Consider the following 12,220-nt stretch of genomic DNA (forward strand, 5'->3'; position numbering starts at 1 on the left):
TCACCACAGAGCCTTTTAAAGGCCCTAAAACTCTTCCTGGATCGAAGAACTACTTCTAATCGGACTCTAGATGCTTCACGACCGTCTGATCAACACCGTAAGTCTCCTCAGTCGCTTGATCGTGCTCAATCAAGCTCCATCAGACCCAAATCATGCCCACAAGCCATCTGCACAGTCCGATCGTGCACTAGATCGGATCTCAACTATCCGATCACATCTGATTCGTGCAATAGTACCGTAGACCGTGAGAAATTCAGAGAAACACCATTCGATCCATGGTGGACCGTGATAAATCTAGGGGAAATGCCCTCTCGATCTATGTGGGTCTCCATGGACTATTGGTCCATGCACCATGTGAGAAAACTATGCGGGCCGTGCTTGTGCATGCCTGCCTGGGCCTGGGCCGGGGCTGCATCCGCATGCATGCCCGCTTGGGCCTGAGACTAGGCCGCGCACCGTGTGTGCCCATGCGTCTGTGGGCTATGCCGTGAGCTCATGGCTAGCCTGCACACCACTGTGCGTGCTCGCTCCACCACTGCCTCCACTGGCCTGCTGCCGGCCTCCGCCACTCTGATCGTTATGCAAACTTTCTTTGAGCATAACTTCTCCATTTGGACTGATCTTGGGCTCATTGGACTTTGTTTGTCGTTGCGGACCTCACTGTGGGCTCAATATGGATCAAATCTTCAAACATCAAATCCTAACAATCTTCATCTCGACTCAACATTCGGTCTCCTCCTAATTCTGAGAGCTTTTGGATCTCCTTGTCCTCTATTTTGGGATAATCGCCTGCTGATTATGGATGAGCAAATATGGGAGTCGAGTCAAGCCACTCGATCCTATCTTTGTTGTATGCTGTGCTCCTCCTGATCTGAGACATGCTCAGAGTATCCACCTACAGCAATAGAAATCTCATCATGTGATATTGTCTCTCATCCTCCTAAGTGTCGCATCTTATGCCCAATCCATCTCCACCTGTAGCTCCATCTCGCTCTGGACTCCTCCTGGCTCTTGAAGCTCTATTTTGTACTGGACTTCCTACTAGGTAGTAATGTCCTCTCATCCTCTTCTTTCCATCCAAAATAATCGTATTATCGTGCAACACTTTTAGAATTTTTCCACCAGCTACCATCCTATAGTCTCTTGAATTCAGTTTTCTTAGTGAGATAAGATTCTATCTGAAATTGAATATGTACCGGACCTCCCTCAATCTCCTTACTACACCATCATGTATCCTCCAACTAACTATCTCGATGCCTCTGATCATACAGCTCGATCTATTCGATAGATAAACAATACCCTCACTGCTTTCTAGGGAGCCAAACTGCTCTTTTCTATAATATACATGATAGGTGCATATAGTGTAATAACCGAGCCCATCAAAAAAAAAGGGGGGGGGATCGGGACGAAGACTCCCGATAGGAGTCTCCTTCTCTAGCGAACCTGCATGGATCAGGAGTCCTAGGACCACTGGAGGTCCTAGGGCCCTCTATTTAATGGCCTTCCCCCTCCCTAGGAACCCCCTACCGGCCTTTCTCCCTCTCTTCCTCTCCGATTTCTCCGAATGAAGCTGCAGCCCCTTGACTCGTGCTCACCGCGATTTCTCGCCAGCGTGATCACTAGAGCTTGAGGTAATCCCTCTTTCCTCTTCCTCTCTCCTCTTCCTTCCTTTTCGTGCCTGTGGGCACGACTGCCGACGACAGATGTCGTTGGATTTTATCAGAGAAGAAAATCCCTGTTCGGCCTCTTCTTTTCCCTGATTTTCCGACACTGACGGTCATCGCCGACCACCGACCTTCGCCCCTCCAAGTTCGAGAAGCTCTCCTCTCATCGCTGGCCACCCTGTGATCGGGGATGGCTGTGAACAGCCAGTCAAAGGTAAGGGGACCCTTAGGTCCCCTGTTTCACCCAAAGAGGGCCACGAGAAGGAAGGAAAAAAAAGAAAAAGAAAGAAAAAGAAAAAAAAAGAAAAAGAAAAAAAAAGAGAGAGAATTTTCTCTCTCCTCTCTCCCCTCTTTCTCCCTCTTTCCCTCTATTCTCTCTCCACTTTCTCTCTCTACTTTCTCTCTCTAAAATTTTCTCTCTCCTCCTTTATCTCTCTAAGAAGACCTATGGATCTCATAACAGATTATCTTTTCCACCCCTAGGGATCTATGACCTTGAATCGATTTAGAGTCGAAGGGGGGATTTATTGGACTGATCATCAAGTCAGTCATCTTCTTATATTATATAATTTTATTAAATATATGAAATAAAATTTGATCTTGATTTAATATTTTTAATAGAGTTATCTGACTCATTTAAGAAAGATTAAAAGATCTAGGGGCGATCGAGATAAGTGGATCTTATGCTCCTTATTTATTTTTAATTCTCCATAGTTTTCATGCATATGACCTTTTATTGATGAAGTCATATTTTTCATAAAATAAGGATCAGCATATGTGACATAAAAAAAAATATTTTATTATGAGTATTGATTCTATGAATGTATTTTATAAAAAATTACATGATTATGAAGCATGAAATTTTATTATTTTTCATCTATGTATATGTATGTTTTAAGAAAAAGATATAATGATTTCAAAAGGCTCTCAGATGGCTATGAACGAATTCTTTTGAAAAGATCGACATCCGAAGCTAGCATCTATACGAAACATGGTCCTGCCAGTAGATATAAAGTTGGCACATAAATTAAGAACTTTGTCGATTAAGAAATATGGCTCTGTCACTGGTATAATAGTGACCTTAGCACGATCATCTGTGAGTAATATTTTGAAACATGACACGAATACATGATAAAAATGATTTATGATTCATGGTTGTGAAATATACATGATTTATGCATACATGATAAGCTTACAAATTATTTTATTATATGTTCTATGAAATATTTATTTTTACAATATCTGTTATTTGCTAAATATTGCATTATCATTAAAAAAAATTTATGCTTGATCCGGTAAGGAAGCGGAAGTCTACTTACTGAGCTAGTGTAGCTCATATTCTTTTTGTTTTCTTTTTTATGTATAGAGAAATAAGGCTAGGATCGGTGAAGGAAATCCAAGCTTGGGGATCAGTAAAGCAAGCTTGAAAATTTTATACTAGAAATTCAGTTTATTTTATGGATTGTAGCCATTATGAATTTTGAGGTTTGAAGTATTATTTACCTTTAGATTTAGATGCTCTGAATCAGTTTTGGTTTAATTAAATATTTGAATTGAACTTTATTATTATATTTATTTATGATGCACCTATTATTATATTTAAGAAGATGAATTTTGACTTCGTGTTATTGTGGGCCCCATCTCTCGGTAGCATGGCCGTATTATGTCCCGAATTTAGGGCGTGATATTTTATGGTATCAGAGCTATAGGTTTAATCATGGGTAGAACTTAAAACCTAGCAGTGGATAGTTAGGTTACGTATAGTTAGATTCTGATTTAAATGAATAAAGAAGGATAAAAATTTTATTAACCGTACTACTGCTCTGTTATAAAAAATACAATAATGTTAACATTTGATTAGGAAGCGATGAGTGACAGGGAGGATGAGACCTTGGCAAATATGGCTGCTAGGACAAGAGGAGCAAGATTGACATCGCGGGGAGGTGCCAATCAACCAGTTAGGGGGCTCCTGATGCACCGGCCACTCAGGTGGACATTGCTGGTGTATGTCAAGTGGTGGCCCAGCTTATCCAGCAGCAGCAGCAGGCACAAACTGCTCCTCGACCTACATTATCTATGGAGTCATACTATGAGAGATTCAGAAGGCTCAAGCTACCTCTATTTGAGGGTGGACCTGATCCTATGGCTGCAGAGATATGGATTCGAGAGATGGAGAAGATGTTTGATGCCCTGCAGTACCCTGAGAATGTGAAGGTCAGATTAGCCGTGCCTATGTTAAAAGGGAATGCTGAGTTTTGGTGGACTGCAATAAAAGCTGCCTATGAGAATAATAATGATCAGCTCACTTGGAAAAAGTTTAAAGAGATATTTTATGATCAGTACTTCCCTGAGATAATGAGATTGGTAAAAGAGAATGAGTTTTTGACATTAAAGCAAAAGGATGATGTGACAGTGTTAGAATATGCCAATAAATTTAACGAGCTAGGCCGCTTCTGCCCCCAGCTTATAGAGTTCGAAAGAAGCAAAGCTAACAGATTCGAACAAGGTCTAAAGATATAGAATTCGGTCTTGTCTGTCTTTTCATATTTTTAATAACTACAAGGATGTACTGGAGCGAGCTTTGAAAATGGAGTCTGAATTGAAAAGATCAGATCTAGAAAGAAGAGATAGGAAGAGACTGAGATCAGCAGAAAATCTAAAGGATCAGCAAAAAAAAATTAAAAAGAATAACTCTGATAAGAAGAAAGAATCTACATCCTGCTCATATTATGAAAAAAATCATAATGGACCTTATCTCAAGAGGATAGGAGCATGCTTCTTATATGGTGAGAAAGGATATATGGCTCGTGATTGTCCAAATAAGAAAAAGGATGACTCTAGACCTAACAAACCAACTGATCAAAAACAGAAAGGGAATGCACGAGAGTTTGCTTTAAACCAACAGGAGGCCAACGCAAGTGATCAAGTGGTGACAGATACTATCCCAGTCAATTCTATTCATGCTCGTGTGCTATTTGATTCCGGCTCTTCTCACTCTTTTATATCTCTCAAGTTTGCTACTTCTTTGAATTGTGTGCCTGAGAAATTAAATGAGCCATTATATGTGAGCACACCTCTTAAGAATATTGCTATTGTTAATATTATTTTTAAGAATTGCATCATCCAAATAGAAAAAAAAGAATTAGCAGTAGATTTGATTCAGTTAAATATGCATGATTTTGATATTATTCTTGGGATGAACTGGTTATCTTCATACCATGCTCATATTGATTGTTTTGGAAAAAGAGTGATATTTCAAATTTCAGGTGAACCACAATTATTCTTTCAAGACGAAGTTCATAATATGGAATCCAAACAATCTTTGAGTATTATCTCAATCATGAATGCAAGAAAAGCTTTGATCAAAGGATGCAAAGCATTTTTGGCCCATGTAGTAGACACCGAGAAGGAAAAGATAAAGTTGGACGATATCCCAATTGCCAAAGAATTTTCTGATATTTTTTCAGATGAACTACCCGAGCTGCCTCTAGATCATGAGGTTAAATTTAAAATCGATATCACACCAAGGACTGGATCTATATCAAAACCTCCGTATCGGATGGCTCCCATAGAATTACGAGAATTAAAGGATCAACTACAAAAACTTTTGAATTAAAAGTTTGTCCGACCAGGTACATCACCCTAGAGAGCTTGTGTTATTTATGAAAAAGAAAGATGGGAGCATGCGTTTATGCATTGACTATCGGGAGTTGAACAAGATAACAATAAAGAATAAATATCCTCTTCCTTGTATAGATGACTTATTTGATCAACTTCAGGGTGCACAAATTTTTTCCAAAATTGACTTACGATCAGGCTATTATCAACTAAGAATTAGAGATGAAGATGTACCTAAGACTGCATTCAGAACCAGGTATGGCCATTATGAATTTTTAGTAATGCCTTTTGGACTAACCAATGCACCGACTGCTTTTATGGATATGATGAACAGGATTTTCAAGCCGTATTTAGATCAATTTGTTGTTGCTTTTATTGATGATATCTTAGTTTATTCTAAAAATATAGAGGAACATAAGAGACATTTGAGGATTGTGTTTCAGACCTTGAGAGAAGAGAAGCTCTTCGCCAAGCTTAGTAAGTGTGAGTTCTGGTTGGACAGTGTTGTCTTCTTCAGCTATGTAATATCTAAGGAAAGAATCTCAGTCGATCCAAAGAAGATAGAAATCGTGGTGAATTAGCCTCATCCGACTAATGTGACGGAAGTTAGAAGCTTCTTAGGCTTGGCTAATTATTATAGAATATTCATCAAGAAGTTTTCTCAAATTGCTATTCCTCTAACTCGCTTGACCCAGAAACGAATAAAATTTGAGTGGAATAGTGAATGTGAACAGAGTTTTCAAGATTTGAAGCAACGATTGATATCTGCCTCAGTTCTTACTTTACCTTCTATTAATGGAGGATTTGTTATTTATAGTGATACTTCCAAGAAGGGATTAGGTTGTGTATTGATGCAAAATGATAAAGTCATAGCTTATACTTTTCGACAACTAAAAGCCTATGAACAGAATTATCCGACACATGATTTGGAGTTAGCAGCTATTATTTTTGTATTAAAGATTTGACGATATTATTTATATAGAGAGTCATGTGAAATCTTTACTGATCATAAGAGCTTAAAATACTTATTTACTCAAAAAGAGCTGAATATGAGATAAAGAAGGTGGCTTGAACTATTAAAAGATTATGATCTAAATATTAAATATCATCCTGGAAAAGCCAATGTAGTAGCAGATGTACTTAGTAGGAAGTCCACAGCAAATGTGATGACTCTGCTATTTATTCAGCAACAAATTTTGAGGGATCTTGAAGATTTGCAAATTAAAGTGATCTGTACTGATGTTAAGAATGTATTAACCAATTTAATGGTATAACCAGCATTGATTGAACGGATAAAAGTGGCCCAACAAAATGATTTTCATTTGTGTCAGTTCAAAAAGGACATGGAGAAAGGATTATGACCTGAACTTAGGCTACATATAGATGGAACTCTTTATTTTGGGAACAGATTATGTATACCAGGAGATCTTGAACTAAAGAAGAAAATTTTGAAAGAAGCCCATAAATCTTGTTTTTTCATTCATCCTGACAGTACAAAGATGTATAGAGATTTAAAACAACATTCTGGTGGAATGAAATGAAGCAGATGATAGCTTAGTTTATATCTCAATGCTTGGTATGCTAGCCAGTGAAAGTCGAACATCAAAAACCTGCTGGTTTGCTAAAATCATTAGAGATACCAGAATGAAAATGGGAGCATATCACGATGGATTTCATTACAGGACTTTCAAGGATAGCAAAGAAAAATGATGCAGTGTGGATGATTATTGATCGGCTTACTAAATCAGCTCACTTTCTATCTTTTCAAATTGGTACTCCACTTGATAAGTTAGTCCAAATGTATATTGATGGAATTGTATATTTGCATGGTGTTCCAATAAGTATTGTGTCTGATCGAGATCCATGATTCGTATCTAGATTTTGAAAAAGTTTTCAAAATATTTTGGGGACTGAATTGAGGCTTAGTACTGCTTTCCATCCTCAGACCGATGGCCAATCTGAAAGGATAATTCAAACTCTTGAGGATATGTTAAGAGCTTGTGCTTTCGATTTTGGAGGACAATGGGATAATCATGTGACACTGATAAAATTTGCATATAACAATAGTTTTCATTCTAGTATCAAGATGGCACCCTATGAAGCCCTATACAGAAGAAAGTATAGATCTCCTTTGTATTGGGATGACGTGGGTGAAAAGAAATTGTTGGGTCCCGAGTTAGTTCAAGATGCTGGAGAGAAAATTTATCTGATCAAGGGAAGACTCAAAGCAGCACAAAATAGATAAAAGAGTTGGGTAGATAGAAAAAAAAGAGAATTAAAATTTTAGGTCGGTGAACATATTTTCCTAAAAGTATCACCTACAAAGGGTATCATGAGATTTGAGAGACATGGCAAGCTGAGTCCACGATATATTGGACCTTTTGAAATTTTGAGTCGAGTAGGAGATGCTGCTTACGAACTAGCTTTACCACCAGATTTATCCAAAGTGCACAATGTCTTTCATGTTTGACTACTGAGAAAGTTTGTACCTGATCCAAATAATATGAAAAAGTATGAGCCATTGCAAATTCATGAAGACTTAACCTATGAAGAGTTTTTCCTCTGAATTATTGATCGAAAAGAGCAAGTTCTAAGGCGGTGCATCATTCCATATGTGAAGATTCATTGGAGTAATCACGAAGAGAGAGAGAGGCTACTTAGGAGCTTGAAGATGATATGAAGTCAAAATGTCCTCACTTATTTGAAAATGAAGGTATGTTAAGTTTCGAGGATGAAACTTTTTTATTAAGGGGGTAGAATGTAATAACCGAGCCGATCAAAAAAAAAAAGGGGGCGGGAGGATCGGGAAGAAGACTCCCGATAGGAGTCTCCTTCTCCAGCGAACCTGCATGGATCAGGAGTCCTAGGACCACCGGAGGTCCTAGAGCCCTCTATTTAATGGCCTTCCCCCTCCGCAGGAACCCCCCGGCCTTCCTCCCTCCATTCCTCCTTGATTTTTCTGATTGAAGCCGCGGCTGTTAGATGTGTGCCCTAGATGCCAGAATGGCTGACACATTCCTGTACAAATCTAAGGGCAAATTTATAATTTTGACTATAAATGAATAAAAGGATTATTCTACTATCACATTGTGTACATTATGTCTGTGATACATCCTTTGAGTTAGTAGGAATGTTAATTCATATTTTCAAGAGTTGAAAATTTAAGGCATGAATTTACATAACTAACTCATAAACAGCTCCTGATCATAGGATCATCACGAGGATGGTGATCGATCCGTAAGGTTGGTGTATGATCGCTTTCTTAGGTTAGATATGTCTTGAGTCTACAGTGTGGAGACATCGAAGCGAGAGTACAGATATTCATTGAGAACGAGAGTACTGAGCGTGACCACCTCGAGCAGTCATAAGGAAGTCTACCTTCTTATCGATGACTAGCTCGATGCTGCAGCTATGTGTCTAGTTCTTTGATCTGAGGTACATCGACAGTTCACCTTGAGTGTGTTATAGTTTGACTACACCATAACTCGGTCTCCTAGCCATTCAGAATCCTGAGGTGTATGTTGGCTGTAGCATATTCATTGTAGGAACCAAATCGCACCAAGATGGGATCTATCAACCTCGGTAGATGAGAGGAGTAGTCCAATGATGATCGAAAGATCGAGCTCTTAAGCCCATGGCCATGGCAGAGTGAAATAATGAAAAAGAGTTTTCCATTAGAGTTTCACATCGGACTCGGATCGATCGATTGATTCATATGACTGATGTTGGGTTTGACGAGTTCACCTTAACCCTAATTCAGTCGGGACTCATGATAGAGAAACTCAATCAAATAAGTAGCTCCACCGAGAGGTTCATCTTTATTTCTGATGGGTTGCCACCATATACTGCTAGGTATCACTGGTGAATTTTGGGAGCAATTAGAATGATGTTGATGATCGATCATTCTAATTATCTGAATCAGAAGAGTTCTGGTCTATCGAAAGGAGTTTCGATGATGTCGATGATGAGATCACGACATGTCTCATTGCCATATAGAAATAAACCTAACTGGGTCACACAAATAAGAGTTAGGGTCTGGATGTCATCAATTGAGCTAGTCCAGTTCGATTGATTTGGATTAGATCCAATTAGGTTCAAGAAAATCATGCTAGCACACGATTGAGCCTAACTTTCTCCTCGTATAATCTTTTCTATCTCGATTGAGTTAAATGTGATTTGACTCATCCAGAGAACCTTGAGAAGATTTCTCTCAGTCTGACTGGAGCCAGTCCAGCTCAAAAAGGACTTGTCTTAATTCATGAGATGAATTTAAGACAAACACCTGCTAATTCCTGTCACCTGCCTTTTTTTATTTTAGGACATCGATCAAATATTGACACATGGACCTTGAACTGAAGGCCACTTGGCAAGAGGTCATTGGAGAGTTTTTGTAAAGTGTCCACCTACTAAATTAAGCCTCAAAGTGGGTGTCATAATCAGATTGGGCGTGCGCCCCAATTGGATAAGGATCAGAGTCCCATGAGATGAGGACTCTGATGCCTTGATCAACTCAAACTGTTAGGCGCCAACCTCACTGGACTTATCCAGTGTTGGTGCCAACAGTAGGAGAGATTGTGAGGATTCTTATCTGATGTGATCAGATGACATCACTCCACCAATCAAAATTTTTCAAAATTAATTGAAATTTTTTGATTGATCGAATGATGTGGCACTGCGTGGTGCAGCAGGATCTATTTAAACCCTATCTGTGCCTAGGGTTAAAGAGATCTGTGCGATACCCAGCAGAATCTGAAACCCCTCCACCTCTTCATGCTCCCTCTGGTCCTCTCTCTCCCCTCTTCACGTCCAAGAAGTTGGGCATCCATCTGGTGCTAATCCAAGGCGTGGTGGCTCCCTGATCAGGAGGCTCCAGCAATCTATCGAGAAGCTGCTGCTCCAGTTTCAGAAGATCTTTTGAAGAACTTTCAGATCAGATCCAGATCTAATTTTTGAAGTGAAGATTTATGAGGAAAAGACAATCTAGATCCTACTCAAGTAGATACCGGTAGAGGTCAGACAACTGCATGGCTACATCAGAACCTCGGGCATTGCTGCGATCATCTACAGGGTAATCAAGTTACCCTAGAGGTATTTGTCTATTCCTCATATTTTTAGATTTAATTTTAGAGTTAATATCAAATAATAAAAATTAGATCTAATAGATCTTAGATTTAAAATAATCATAAGATATTTTTTTTAAATATTTTGCCCCAGATCTCATTAGATCTGGAAGATCCTACGACAGAAAAAGCTAGTTTTTCCTTCAACTGGTATCAGAGCCAGATTTATGGCTCTATTTTAGATCTAATTTAGATCTAATTTTTATTTTTATTTATCTAATATTGATGGATTTTAGATGTTACATCAGATGTGATAGGATCTGAAATCAAAAAATTTAAAATTAAATCTAAGTAGATTTAACATGTATGAGATGCATGACTAGACTAGGAGTAGTTTAATCTATGAATAGTCTTATAGTTTTATATTTTAATATGATTAAAATATAAATTAGATCTAATTGATTTTCTATTTTTTTGATGTTATAAATATTATATTCAGATCAAAAAATAAAAAATAAAATTTTAATTAATATATTAGATTGATCTGTTGCATGCCTAGACTAGTTGTAGAATTGTTCTAGTAACTGTCTAGAATAGATCTTATATTGAATAGTTCAATTTAAATCTTATTTTTTAGATGTTGCATGTGATGTATCAGATCTAAAAACATGCTAATTAGATCAAATTTTAATACATGAGATGTGTTGGTGCAAAAATCCGCCTGCGTCGGAGAAGCTGGAGTCGAGGGAGTCGCGGTCGCCGTCGGGACCTGCAAAAGAAGTCTAAATCGGAGGTGGGGTTGCTCCGGCAAGATCCTCTGACGCTCAAGTTAGTTTACTGCCTCAACAAAAATGGAGTGCTTGAACAAAAATTTTAGCAGAGTTTTGGGATAGAAAATAGAGCTTAGAGAATAACGTATCTGGGGTCCCCTTTTATAGACAGGGGGAGCAAAGGATTGATAGCGACTGTTTATGATCACCTCGTCGTGGGCCGTACGGGGCCAGGAGGAATTTATCATGAAGAGTAATGGGGTGGAGTTGTGGCTGTCACCATGGCTTGCCACGTGGAATCAGTTGCGGAGAGTGGAGCGGCGTTTGTTGTTGCGACTCGTCAGGGAGTGGTGGAACTGCACAGGATCCGTTACAGGAAGTGGAGTAGAATCGTGGCCGTTACTGCAGCCTACCAGGGAGTGATGGAGCCGCGTAGGATCCACCGCAGGGAGTGGAGCAGAGTTATGGCCGTTACTGCGGCCTGTCAGGGAGTGATGGAGCCGCGTAGGATCCGCCGCAGGGAGTGGAGTAGAGTCGTGGCCGTTACTACGGCCTGCCAGGGGGTCCAGACTTGTCGGTCGAAGTTTGGTTGGAGTCTGATTTCTGCAGAAGTCCGGATGGGGATCATTTGTCGAGGAATCTCAGTCGAGACCTTCAGCAGGAGTTCAGGGCGGAAGTTTGGCTCCCATGGGAGCCCGGACAAAGCCTACCTGTAGCTAGAGTCAGAGGCGAAGCCCGGCTCCCATAAAAGCTCGGATGAAGTCTTCCTACAGTCAAAGTTGGAGACAGAGTCTGGATCCCATAGGAGTCCGGATGAAGCCTACCTGCAGTCGAAGTTGGAGACGGAGTCCGGCTCCCATAGGAGTCCAGACGAAGCCTACCTGTGATTGAAGTTATGGGCGGAGTCCGGCTCCCGTAGGAGTCCGGACGAGGTCTGCCTGTAGTTGGAGTCGGAGATGAAGTCCAGCTCCCGTAGGAGTCCGGACGAAGTCTTCCTACTGTTGAAGTCGGAGACAGAGTCCGTCTCCCGTAGGAGTCCGGATGAAGCTTTCCTGTAGTTGGAGTCGGAGATGAAGTCCGGCTCCCGTAGGAGCTCGGTCGAAGTCTT

This window comes from Elaeis guineensis, chromosome 14 (genome assembly GCF_000442705.2).
Source record: "Elaeis guineensis isolate ETL-2024a chromosome 14, EG11, whole genome shotgun sequence".
NCBI lineage: Eukaryota > Viridiplantae > Streptophyta > Magnoliopsida > Arecales > Arecaceae > Elaeis > Elaeis guineensis.